The sequence below is a fragment of the Panthera leo genome, chromosome B4, assembly GCF_018350215.1.
Source record: "Panthera leo isolate Ple1 chromosome B4, P.leo_Ple1_pat1.1, whole genome shotgun sequence".
Classification (NCBI taxonomy): domain Eukaryota; kingdom Metazoa; phylum Chordata; class Mammalia; order Carnivora; family Felidae; genus Panthera; species Panthera leo.
Window position 1 is genome coordinate 62,840,922 of NC_056685.1, and position 14,252 is coordinate 62,855,173.

At 40.2% G+C, this 14,252-nt stretch overlaps 1 long non-coding RNA gene across 1 annotated transcript; it reads right to left on the minus strand.

Moving 5' to 3' along the window:
• Nucleotides 1-491: 491 nt before the first annotated feature.
• On the minus strand, nt 492-12,427 carry LOC122225605. Its single transcript, XR_006205255.1, has 4 exons — nt 12,314-12,427; nt 8,900-8,985; nt 3,628-3,766; nt 492-540 (listed from the first exon to the last, which is right to left on the minus strand). It is a non-coding gene; the product is annotated as an uncharacterized LOC122225605 (long non-coding RNA).
• Between the last annotated feature and the right edge of the window lie 1,825 nt (nt 12,428-14,252).

A 14,252-nucleotide genomic window follows, 5' to 3' on the forward strand; every position in this document is an offset into this window, starting at 1 on the left:
CGTTTATTTGTTTTGAGACAGAGACAGAGCATCAGCAGGGGAGGGACAAAGAGAAAGGGAGACACAGAAATCAAAGCAGTCCAGGCTTTGAGCTGTCAGCACAGAGCCCAACGCAGGGCTCAGACTCACAAACCCTGAGATCATGACCTGAACAGAAGTCGGACACTTAAACGACTGAGCCACCCAGGCACCCTGCTCATGCTTTAATAGTATGCTGAAGCTCTACTTGTCACCTCACAGTTCCATTAGGCACTACTAGGAAGCATCAGTAACAGCAGAATGTGCCAGCCCAATGCACATTGCATTAAAAAATGTAGCATCCCTTGGAGCAGAGACTCAGAGAGGAAAAGTGTCAGAGGTGCTAACACTAATGCCAATTTGAAAACCAATTACCATGTGAGTAAATGCACTGAGAAGGAGCTGTTCATCTGTCCTCTTCAGCCACACCTGTACATTCATATATAAGCACCAAACATGTATTGAACACTTACCCTGCATCCCATGTTCTTCTGGGGTCCTTAGGAGGGTGGAATCAAATTTCTGAAAAAGAAGGTTGCTAGCAATCAACCACTAAATGTCTACACAAGTCACACACTGTGATTCAATTACTGAACACCACCAGATTCAATAATTGAGTGCTTTATTCCAGTGAACAAGTATTTTTTTAAAGTACCTCCTATTTGCCAAGTACTGCTCAAGTTTTTAAGATTGATGGGGAGTCAAGACACTTGAAAATTACACACATCATAAAGAATATTAAGTTCTATGGGAAAAAACAGAAGGAAGGGAATAATTTTGACTGGAGGATCTAGAAAGGCTTCATGAAAGAGCTGACCTGTGAACTAAGACTGAAAGACAGATTAGGAGAATTTTGGGAAGCAAAAGAAAAGGAAACATGCATTCAAGGTCAGAAAAAAAAAAGGTGCATTCTAGGAAAAGTAAGCAACAGGAACAAAGGAACAGGAGTCTAAAACAATGGGTAGGGGTATCTGGGTGGCTCAGTCAGTTAAGTGTCAGATTCTTAATTTCGGCTCAGGTCATGAGTGTCAGAATCTTAATTTCCGCTCAGGTCATGATCTCATGGTTGGTGAGATCCAGCCCCACATTGGGTTCTGTGCTGACAGGGCGGAGCCTGCTTGGGATTCTTTCTCCCTTCCTCTCTGCCCTTCCCCGACTCACACTCTTTCTCAAAATAAATAAACTTAAAAAATTTTTAAATAAATAAAAATAAAATAATAAAATAACACAGGATAACATAAAATAAAATAAAATGATGGGGGATGTTTCTGGAAGCAAAACATAAAGTGACAAGAGAATGAAATGAATGGAAGGTATGAGGGAGGGTACTGGGCGGCAAAGCTGGAGGTGAGTTGGGCGTCACACTATAAAAAGCCTTGAATATCATCCTAAGACAAGTAGAATTAACTGTATTACTAGGAAGTGCTAAAGTGTGAGGTGCTAGGAACTGCAAAAAGACCAATTCAAAACAATAGAAATAAGCAAAAAGTATCTCTGCCTCAAACTGCAAGCTACTAACACCAGGGAGACTTTACATCCCTTTGCACAATCAGCACCACCAGGAGGGTGGGGACTGAGTCCCTCACAGTCATGGCTGCATCCCAGCTCCTCTCAGGGCTGCCGTGCACTGCTGTGACATAAATATTTGTGAAAAGGAGTAAATTAGTTTCTCCCTGTCTACCCAAGTTGAAAATTGCTTCTCTTGTTTGTATCACAACATATTGCTTGTTCCTGCAGCCATTTATGTGTTTTAGTGTTCTTCTTTGATATTTTAAAGTAATATATGGGCAGGGACAAGATTGTATCTATTCAAATACCTCCTGAAACCTAGCAGAGAGCCTTGCAAACTAGTTACTCATTATTTGTTCGGTGTATAAATAGTATGGAAGATAAAACAGTCTCATTACATCACTTCAACATGCTATTCTACTATTCTACACCAAAAAGAAAACAATCTAAGTTTGCTATTCTGCTTCCTGTAATGTATACAAAAGAAATGAAATCATGACCTTAAAGAGGTGTCTGCGCTTCCATATACCTAGCAGCATTATTTACATTAGCCATGACGTTTAAATGATCTAAGTATCCATTGACAGATGAATGGATAAAGAAAATGTAATATATATAATGGAATACTATTCAGCCATAGAAAAGAAGGAAATCTTGCCATTTACGACAACATGGAAGGACCATGAGGGCATTATGCTAAGTGAGATAAGATAGAAGAAAAAAAAACTGTATGATCTCACTTATATATAAAATCTAAAAAAGCCCCAAACTCATATAAATACAGAGAACAGATTGGTGGTTGCAGAGGTGATGGTTGGGGGGTGGGGAAAATAGAAGAAGGTAGTCAATAGGTACAAACTGTAAGTTATAAGATAAATAAATGCTGGGGATGTAATATATAGCATGTTGACTATAGTTAACAGTACTGCATTGTGTATCTGAAAGTCACGAAGAGAGTAGATCCTGTTTTAAAAATTGATCAATTTATTTCAAACTAAAAAAAAAAAAAAGAGAGTACAACTTAAAGTTCTTATCACAAGAAAAAATCTGTAACTATGGGAGGTGATGGATGTTAACTAAACTTGTGGTAATCATTTAACAACATACACATATGTCAAATCATTATGTTGTACACCTAAGACAATTATACGCCAATCATGTCTCAATAAAACTGGAAGTTAATCAATTAATTCGCCATCATTTCTGATATCATTTATGGTCTTTGTTTTTTGTTCAACACGTAACAATGAAGAGATACTTCCCATATATTTTTTCACCACTTTGTCATCTACAAAATGCATCTTTCTTTCCTATTTCATGTTCTCCTCCTTAGAAACCTGAACTGGAATCTACTTAAATGAGTCTTCTCTTTTTCATATCCTAGTATAACTTGATTCCTACACAAATTTTCTCACCTCCGTCCTACACCGACCTCCCGGATCTTCTTATGAATCCAAATGGCCTTCTCTAACATCCTTCACTAAATAAATGTCCAACTTTTCAGCTACTTGGCTCTTCTATCTTGTTTCCATGGATCCTTTTCAATTAGTGCCAAAGTGTGTTAAAAACCTTTTTAAAAGGTCATTTTACTAAGAGGATATTCACTTTTTCTTAGTCCCCAAGTTAAATTCTACCAGCTGGTGATCACATTGACCAAAATTCCCCTTCAGTTTAATGCACTTTCTCTCTCTGCAAGTTTTGAACTGGGAGAGTTTTCTACTCTACTCATTTGTTCTTTCTTCTAATAATTGTCTCCACGCTACTATTAGCACAGATTTTTAGCTGGACTAAAATCAAATTGCTTTCTACAGGTATAAAAGGAAGACACTGCCTACAGAGAATGTCATAGGACATTCTACAGAATTTAGAATAGCGGTCTTTGTATTTCTTTCTTCATGTATTTCCTAAGATAATTTCTTTAAACGATGTCTTAAATTTTACCTTTCTAAGTTGATACCTAAATTTTTTCATCATAATTTTAATTAGTTGAATGAATGTTATGTCCAGTGCACTGTAAATGCTGACATTATGAAAGTGATATTACCACTTTATACATCCCCCACAGTATCTAAATGCAATAATGACTGATCATCTACTTACACAAATGTGAATACGTTCATTTCATATCCTTCTTTCTTTCTCCTGAAACTCCTATTTCCATTCCATTTTCCTCTCAGCATTTCATCTTACTGTAAGATACTTTTATGCTTGAAATTCTTTTGTTGATTGTCTTATTTCTCTGCATCAAAATATGCACATAAATTAAATTTTTCCTTTAGACCATAAGGCCTTCTAAATGTGAAAAAATATGTTTAATTAAGCTGTTATTAGCTATTATTAATATATAATGAATATAACTATATTATAATCTTTCATAAATAAATATTAAATACAAAATATGCACCTCTTAATAAAGATGGAGGTGGCTATTTTGAGTGAGCGTGGTTTGGTTTGATTGGTAATTCTCATCTCTGAGATCACTATTAATTATTGCTAGAAAAGAACATGCAGCATTCTTTTGGGTTCCTGGACCCAGTTTCAACATGGTTGGGAAAAGGTGTGGCTTCCCCCAAACAACAAACAATTCTCAGACACAACCTGGGTGTCCTACAATTCAACCCAATTCTGACATTATCTACCTAAAAAAAACACCAGATTCCAGGTTAAGAACTCAGTCCCACAAGCCTGCCTGCCCCTCACCCCTTCAGAGGACAGTCACAAGCCCAGATTGTCCCTGTGCTTCTGACAGTCCTTAAGTCAGAGGTTCAGCCCCCTCCTTGGGTTTAATTTCCTACAAGGGCTCACAGAACTCACAGAAACATTTTACTTACTAGATTGCTGGTCTATTGTAAAAGGATACAACTCAGGAACAGCCGGATGGACGAGATGCATAGGGCAAGGTAATGGGGAAAGAGCATGAAGCCCTTATAACCTTATAACTTACAAAATTTTGAACATCCCAAATTATAGTTTCACAATCAATCTAATGGGAATAGAAGAGATCACGTTGTCTACTCCCTTTCTGCTGCTATAGGAATACACTGAAGTAAACATATGTCCACCAAAGGCCAGAAAAATTAAATGATGGATGAGATTTAACACCAGTGCTCTGAAGTGAGACTTGATCCAGTTGTGTATTGGCACAGCTTCTGTGTAACTTAGCTTTCTTAGAGCCTGGTATGAAATGACTCACTTCCCTGGCCCCTTCTAGAGGAGTGAAAACAGCCAATGGACAAGACAACAAGCCAATGGACAGGACAAGTCCATTAAGATCTGGACAGAGTATCATACTCCATAAACAGAGAAGTGAGAATCAGAAAGTACAGTGAGAGGAAAAAGGCAATCTTATACCATTGGTGGATGTCCAGGTTGCAGAAGCATATGTATCAATATGTACCAAAAGCTTTAAAAAAGCACATAATGTTTGACTGAGTGATTCCACCTCCAGAATTCTCGTAAGAGAAAATAACCAAGGAAGTACACAAAGATATGTGTATAAAAGTGTTCCTTATCATATTATTATAGGAGCAAAAAAATTGAAAAATACAAAGCTAAATGTCCAACCATAAGGAAATGATCAAATTAATTTTGGTAAATAATCAAATTAACACCGTGAACTATTATGAACAATTAAAAATGATAATGTGAAACTATACTGACATGGGGATATTTTTTCATTATATAAATATTTTTAAGAGAAGATAATTAAACGGTGCAGTGGGTTCCTATTTTGTTTTTAAAAAGACATGAACGCATGGGAAACACTTATCTGTGTAATAAAGTAAGTTATGAGCTGAACGGTAGGAGAAAATGTTGATGACACATTGTTAAGTTTAAAAGGCCAACTGCAGGACAGTATTACATTATGACTTCCAGTTAAATAAAATAATCATATATATATGCATATAGTGTGTGTATTCATTAAATATATATGTGTGTCTGTTAAATATATACAGCATATACTACATTATCTGTATATGAAGAATGAGAGGATCTACACTAAAATGTTAACAATGATAGGATTACACATGGGTTTTATTTTCATTTTTATATATTTATGAATTGTCCTAATTTTCTACCAGTACTTATTTTTCATGATCAGGAAAGGCAATGATTCTTTAACTCTTATCTGCAACATCGCTGCTCGTTCCCTTGTAAATAAAAGCCACAAAAAGCCAGTACTAGTTGCCCACTTGATGACATCTAAACACTGGTAATTCCATATTTTCCTTTTGGTATTGAAAGCGTAGGTGTGAAGGAGGGGAACAAGATAAGACATCCTTTATGTCATATCCTTGATACATATGACTGATTCCCACAGATATAATAATTAAGACCAAACATTTAGATTACACAACATAGTATCATTATTTAAAAGAGACAAAGAATTGGGTGCCTGGGTGGCTCTGCTGGTTGAGCATCCGACTCGATTTCAGCTCAGGTCAACTAAGCATGGAGCCTGTTTGAGATTCTCTCTCTCTCTCACCCTCTGCCCCTCTCCCCTGCTCATACTTGCTCTCTAAAAATAAAAACAAAAAAATTTTTAATAAAAAAAAGAGAAAGAACTTATTGTATTCCCAAAAATTAAAAAAATCTTGAAAGATGGTATTATTCTGTTACTACATTCTTATGAGCTACATTAAGTAATATAAAATGGAAGATATATATCACCTTGGGTGATCCACATGCAATCCTATCTAAAAATATGCATACACGATCTACATGGATCCTTTTTCTTCTCTTGTGTGATAGATTACAAGAAAGTGCCAGGTGTCTGAAGTATGCCCAGTTGGATTTCATAATATCAAAAGGAATTATCAAATATGGAGTAACTGCAGTAATGAGATAACTATGTGAAATACCTTCACATATAAGAAATCACTGAGAAATAGAGAGGAGCCACGAATCTGGAGTTTAAAAAATTTACTAATTTCTAAAATGCAGCAAGTAAACTCTAAAACTATAGATGAAGGAGCTCAACACAACATGACAAAACATTCTGGAATAGATTACTAAATAAATGGTTGTAAGCACTTACAAAAGGATCTCTGATTAGACTGAAAGCCAGTATGGGTTTAGAAAAAATTAAGATTGAACTAATTAACCTCATTTTTAAAATATGATCATTAAACCGGGAGTTCTAGAAATACACTCGCATACTTTTGGAAAATCTCTCATAAAATCTCTGCATTCAAGATAGAGAAATGTGAGCTAGACAAGAACCCAGTAAGGCAGACTGGCAGGAGTCACAGAGTAGTGATGGATGAATCCATGCCATCTTGAATAGAAGCCTCCAGCTTGTGCCTAAATGCTTATGTGTGTGTGAATGTGAGTGTGTGAATGTGGGATATGTATGTGTTCTTATGTATGAATGGGTGAGTGGACTTAATGGAGAGCTACTACTACTACAATACACACACACACACACACACTGCAAATTTGCCTCAATTCCTTTTTTCCTTACCCCAAACATCAATGCTGCATTGGGTCCTTAAACTTCTCCAAAGTGTTTGTTGACTTCTTACCCAATCTGTCTACTTCTCTCACCATCTCTCCTACTACCTGATTGAAGTTCACTATCTCGCAACCACCTGGTTGAAGCCACCACTGCCTCTTGCTTAGACCACAGCAAATACCTCCTGGCCGGTTGTCGGTTTTGATTCTCATTCCCTAAAATTCATTTTGCGGAAAATCCTCCAACTTACTGGAATCAAATGAAAGCTCCCTATCCTGGCCCCAGAGCTCCCTGTCTGACCACTGTCCACCTCTCCCCTCAACATCCAGGCAACTGTAACACTCTCTCCCCTCTCCTCACATCCCACTCCCACCCTAATGCTCTGAAATGGCTATGCCCCTTGCCTAGCTCCCTTCCCTTCTCTCCTCCCCACCATTCTGTCTTTGAGATTTTATTTTAAATGTCACCCCCCGCAGAGGCCTCTTAGACCACTCAATTACAAGTAGCCATCCTTCACACAGCCCTATTTTAATTCTCTGTGTGGTCCCGCATCAGTCAAGATCCAGTCAGGAGACAAAAGCCTCACAAGGTATATTAAGAGAGAATTTAATCATAGGACTTCACTCATATGAGGACTTTAAGATACAAAACAGATGAACATAAGGGAAGGGAAGCAAAAATAATATAAAAACAGGGAGGGGGACAAAACAGAAGAGACTCTTAAAAATGGAGAACAGAGGGTTACTGGAGGGGTTGTGGGAGGGGGGATGGGCTAAATGGGTAAGGGGCACTAAGGAATCTACTCCTGAAATCATTGTTGCACTCTATGCTAACTAACTTGGATGTAAATTTTAAAAAATAAATTAAGTTTAAAAAAAAGAGAGAATTTAATACTGTGATAACCAGGTATGAAACTGTTAACTGAGTAACTGAAAAGACAAAAACAGAAAACTAAGGTATCGCGAAAGCAGCATCATGGGAAGCAGCTTCCAACCCTAGAGCTAGAGAAACAAATGGAAGAGGTCGGAATTATTTTAAAGAAGAAGTTTGGAATGGGAACCTGGCCGAGTTGAAATTAAGGGAAATTAATATCTTCTGGTGCTGATATTACTGAGAGGCCGGCAATGAAGGTGATTCTGCACATACAGAAAAAAATTGCAAACCAGATTCATCTGTTGCTATGGGAGGCACTGCTATAGGGATGTGAAGAAGCCTGACAGGGTGATATTAGCGGAATGACAAGCAGACAGGAAACTGATGGGAAGAAGCTGAGTCGCTTCTTCCCACCTCCCACCCCAGCCTCCCAGTCTCTCCCTCTGCTCTTTGTTGGTAGACCTGACTAGGGATCCAGCTGGCAAAGTAAAAAAAAGAAAAAAAAGCGGTTTGCACAGTCTCATCCCTAGCAACACAAAGGTAAGTGGAGAAAGAGCGGAGAAGGGTTTAGAGACAAAAGAAACTAGTTTGATACCTGGCAAAAATACTTATCACTTTAATTTTTCCTATTTATTCATTAATATATTTGTTATTTGCCTCTCCCTGCTGTGAAGTTGAATCATATGAAATTGCTATTTCTCAAACTCAAAAACCTCTTAAATATTAGCAATTTCATATGGTTCAACCTAATTAAGTTCCTGTGGGCGGGAATTTCATCTGTCTTGCTCAAAGTTAAAGTCTAACATGAAGTTTGTGAATTAATATACTATTGGATTCTAAACACTACTGATGAAGTGTTTAACACCAAAGCATAAAGAACACAATTTCACTTTTCTTTGATAACTAAAAAATACTTCAAACTCCTGCCTCATTAATTTCTATACTATGATAGTATAAAAATTAAAAGTGTAGAATTGATGGTTAACAGAATGACAAATAAAACAAGGTTGACAGTATAAGATTCATAGTTGAAAGTATACTAACCTGAAAAGATACACATAAAATGCTTCCTTGAGGTCCAGTCTTCTTAAACCCGAGCTGAACTACTTTTGCAGGCAGGCAATCTCAACCTAATTTTTGGAAAAGCAATAAAAACCCTCAAGAAAGCTTCTTTCTGTTTCAATTACAAAAGCCCCTTCTCAAAATTAAAGTTCTCTCAGCCTTTTACTGTCAGAATAAATGACAAGCCCAGAGTTTTCCATTCAAAGCTGATTTCACTACATATTTCACATTTCACATAGACATAGTGCATTTTAAATCATTCATTCATCTCCATGTGAAAACAAAAAGATGAATTCACCTTTGATAAAAAGGGAGTGTAAACCGTTTCCCCTGGCTTTTCCATCCCATAAGACCAAAAGGATTTCAAAGTTAACTGTCCTCAGAGAGGTTGCCTGGCATGATTAAGAGCACAGAGTTAAGGGCCAGCCTGTAGGTGAAGAACAATCCCGGCTTTGATGCTTCTTAGATGCATCAGCTGGGCGGGTCACTTAGCCTCTCAGGGTCTCTGTTTTCTCATACGTTACCTTTAAATAACAATAGAACATAACTCATAGGCTAGCTGTGAGGATTAACTAAGTTAACACAAGTAAAACTGTAAGTGCTAAATACACCCACAGTTTCTAAATTTCAAAGTATCTAAGAATCCCTGCATCCTGCAAATGCAGATACCCTAAACCTAGCTCCATAAAATCTAATTCAGTGCATCTTGAAGGAGGCCCACAGGTTTGCCCATTTACTAAGCATCTCAGGTAAATAAAGGCAGGCAGTGCTGAGACCATGAGAAACACAGGTATACAAACTTTGGGCATCAACTCCACACTTGCCAGACAAACTCAGCTCTCTCTGGTAACTCAACAGGCATTCACTATCATTTAAGCTAAAATTCCAGCAAGAAAAAAAATATGCTGTTTCATCATCTGTTTCCAGTGTCTCAAATGAGGATTCTACAACACTTTCCAGGTGAGTTTCCACAGTCCAATAAAAAACACAGTGCGTTCTCCTGCCTTCCTCTAAAGCTGCTGGATGTTCTTCTCATCTTTTGCCATCATCTCAGCTCTCAAATGCTCATAAGTGTTAAAAAAAAAAAAAAGTGCTAAGTGGTTTCCATAGTCTTCTTAGACCATTCTACCAATAAATATCATCAGATTCTTATTTTTCCTCTAAGGCAAGTCTCTCTGGCCCTTAATCATTTTGGTTGCTCTTTTTCCACAGTCCATCCAGTACCAAAAACAAATCAGCAAGTTATCATCCTCACGTACCTGAAGTACCAAAGGATGTGATTTGCAGGCACCAATGCAAACATTTAGTGCACTTGGAGGTGAAAACAAAGTTCATGGTTGTGATTCAAGTTTGATGCAGGACACCCTCACATGGCTTTAAAGGAAAGGGGAGGGAAGGAGCATGGGGCAGGGGGAAGGGGAAGGGGAGCCGGGCAAGAGGAGCCATGCCCATGACCAAGTTCAGAGGTAGCTTTTGTCACTACTGTCATCTTAGTATTCAGGGTAACAATTGCACCAAAGAAAGTCACTAACCATATGTAGAAGTTCGCAAGTCCCAGAAGGAAACCCTCAGAAAAGGAGGTCAGCAAATAATGCAAATCAGATCAGAAAAACATTATTTTCTTCAAAAGTGATTGCTAGGTTGATGGTTTTTAGCAAAGGTCTGCCCTTCTTTTAAAGATGTGACTGGCAGAGTACTGAACAGAACGGGGATTCATGTTAACTGCTTTGGGGACAAGTTATTTTCTGGTCCTGTACTGTAAGAGGGAAAAAAATTCCATAGCTTCTTGCTTGTGGACTGAAAGAAAAAAAAAAAATGACCCTCTTCAAGAAAGCAGGTTACCAACATAGCAGGAACTTAGTTCTGAGTTGGTGGAGTAAGAAGAGAACTTCCAGTAGTTCTGAAATTCCCTCAGGGTATTTACAGGCTTGAATTTTACGGTACCATCCACCAACAATCATCCTTCACTACACTGTCCTGGAGGAAGTGCCAAGGATCCTCATTCTCCATGGAGAGTCACAGTCAAAGTCACAGCAGATTCCAGCTGAGAGCCACAAGAGCCCTGTTTGGAATCAGTGCACCCTTTAACTCTGCAGTAACCAGGGCCTCTGGTGGGTCCAGGGACATCCTAGGTAGGATAAAGGACCAAGGAAATGTCATACCTCCGTTAAAATTAAAAAAAAAATGAATAAATAAAAATTTAAATTAAAAAAAAGGTAAAGAACAACCTTATTAACTTTAGTTATCTGGAAAAGTTCCTGAACAGTCACAAAAATAATCATATTCACTAACATTTGTTAAGTATCATCTTTGTGTGCAGAGGAACATCCTAGGGGCTAGAGTTCATCTCTTAGAGCCTACATTGTATGGGGGACCAACCCAGAGACTATCTGGGAGAAGAGAAAACAAAAGTGCCAAAGCCCTGAAGGGGCAGTATGCTTGAGTGTGCTTGGAATGCACAAAGAACATGAGTTCTAGAATGCAACAAGGATGTGGAATGAACAAGTTGAAAGTGCATGGAAGATTATATCCCAGAGGTAACCAGGAGACAGATCACAGAGAACCTTGTGAATAGAAAGTATCTATTATCATGTATGTGTATTGGGTTGGGGTGGGGGAGGGGAGATACTATTTTTTGGCATAATCAAGCATTTCTTTCTTCTTCTGTGTGTGTTAAGTGGACTAACAGTACTCAAAGGTAGGGAAAGTATGAATATTGCTCCAAAGGAAGTCAGGTAAATCAGGTGATAAAAAAATAGCTTCAGAAGATGCCTTCATCCAGGGACTCACTAGATAACACACAGGCAAAATTTCTTTATCGAGGAGTATCGAACCCATGTTTTTCTCCCACACAACAAGGCTGAGATTTGAGTCTCCATTCATTAATTCATCTGCCCTTGATACCTCAGCTACTATTAATTTGGCTGGTACTTTCTTTTTCTCTGTAAAACTTCCATGGCCTTCAATCCTATTTTACCTGAGCTGTATCAATAAGGACCCTTACCCCCAGTGGCTGGAAGAGAAACTGCAAATGAAAGTTATGTTATAAATATTTGTTGAAGGAATGCACAGTTTATTGGCCATCTGTAACACTCACTGATCCTTGTTCCCTGGGCCCAGGAAGGTTTCCCTAAGTACTGAAGGCAGTCTATACGCATTTAAGGCAAGCAACCTAAAGACCACTAGCATTCTCTATAATACTTTTTTGTAGAGAAAGTGGGAGTGGTGTCACCAGATGGAGAGGGAAGTGTGGAGGGTGGCGTGGCAAAACAAAACAAAACAAAACAACAACAACGCAAAAAAAAAAAAAAAAAAAAAAAAAAAAACCAGAAAAACCTAGTCCCACAACTTCTCCGGACTCAGGGGCCAGCTGGGAGCGCGAGGTGAGGGACTCACTTGAAGGTGAGGACGCAGAGCGGCCGGTAGGACTTGTGGCTCGCGTTCTCGGCCATGCCCTTGCCCTAGAAGTCCTTGGTGAAGACGCCCCAGCGCAGGAGGGCGCCGGGCCGCACGTCGGGGATCCTTGTGCACGCACTCGCCCGCCAGGGAGGCGCCACAGCAGTAGCAGCTGCCTCTGCACACGATGCCTCCTCCGCCCCACTGCGCATGCCCCGGCCCCACTACCGGCCCCTGCCGTAAAACCCTACTCCCCTCCCCCGCCCCTCGAAAATCTGGAGAACACACGCCGGTCTCCCCAGGCTGAGCCCCCGTCGCCCGCGTCCCCGGCCGCCGCGAGAGTTCGCACGCAGGTGGAGCGGGGTCGCGGCGCTGGGGCGCCCGAGAGGCGGAGAAGGGGCAACGGGGTCCTGCCTGGCGCTCCGGGCCGTCCCCCAATCATGCACCCTCACCCCCCCACCACCACCAACGAGGTTGGGGAGGGCCTCGTCTGCGGGCACCTCCGGGCCCAGGGCGGGCTTAGCAGGTGCGCACCCCGAAACCCCCTCCACCCCGCGCTCCGAGAGAGGGAAAAGTGGCCTCCGCTTCCCGGCAAGTTCCCGGCTTTCAGCACCCGGACAACAGCGGCGGCGGCGCCCGGAGACACGCTCTCCTGCCCGGCGCCCGCGCTCGCGTCCCGCCGCCCTGTCCGCGCCTCCTCCCCGGGCCTTTCTGTCCCCCACCTGCCTGCGCCCCGCGCCTGCAGCCTCCGCGTGGAGGAGGCCGTGGGGGAGACGGAACTGCCCGAAGCACCTTCCCGAAACCAAGAGAAAGGGTCTCCTGGCCGAGGGCTTCCTGCTCGCCCCGCGCAGTCTGTTCAGGGGCGCCAAGGGCTGTTTTCTCTTTACCGCCCTCCTGTTGCTCAGCTCGCACTTAGGAAAAGTCCCAGGTTCGACTTTCAGCTTGGGTCTGGGTGCTAAGTTGGTTTCTGAAACATTTCTTCTAATTCTAGTGATAGGGAGATGGGTAGCAAATTCCTCTTCCTTCTCTTTCAAGTGGATCGCTTGGGTCTGATTATTAGTTTTCGGGTTCTGCGCGCGTTTCAACTTTTCTGCCAACAATACTCAAACTGCCTAAGTCCTCTGCTTGGAGCCTAAACTTCCCTGTCTTCTTCAAAAGTCATTTTCCTTTTAAAAATGCTAATTATAATCTATCATTAATTACATGTCCCTGAGTGCTGCTCACTAGACAGGTCTCTGTTTGAAAGTTTCTTTCAAGCCCCTTGTAAATGACCATTGTCGCATGGTAATAGTTTGGGCCTATGATGAGGCAAGAAATACTCAAACTTTATTACTTCCTAATTATTTTACTACATTATACTATTACCTATGCTCTTGAGATTATTTTTATTTTTTATGCCTATATGATGGAAATGATCTCTAATAGTGTGCTATGGCACATCTTTTCAGAACTACACATTCAGCGACATGATGTTGGTAGTTTGCAATCAGCCATGTTGGAAGTATTGATACCATGTAAATTGACAAGTACTACAAATGAGGGCTTGATTTATTGTTTTATTGATCGTTTACACAGAATATAATAGGAAAAATAATATTGTACGTTTTTAAATTTTATTTTTGAGAGTGCATATGCGAGCAGGGGCAAGGGACAGATGGAGAGAATCTTAAGAGCCATACGTGGGGCTTGATCCCATGACCCTAGGATCATGACCTGAGCTGAAATCAAGAGCCAGATGCTCAAGCCAGCTAGGCTGAGCCCCTAGGCGTCCCAATAATGTAAATTAAATATAAAAGTGTGTATTTCCTTGGCCATTGCATTGTGAATAGCACAAAAAATTGAGGCAGTTTTATTCCAGCATTAGAAAACTTTTCTATTCAGCCAATAAGTCAGTCACAGCATTAGCAAAAGAGCCAAGTTCTAATATCTATCTTTGTTA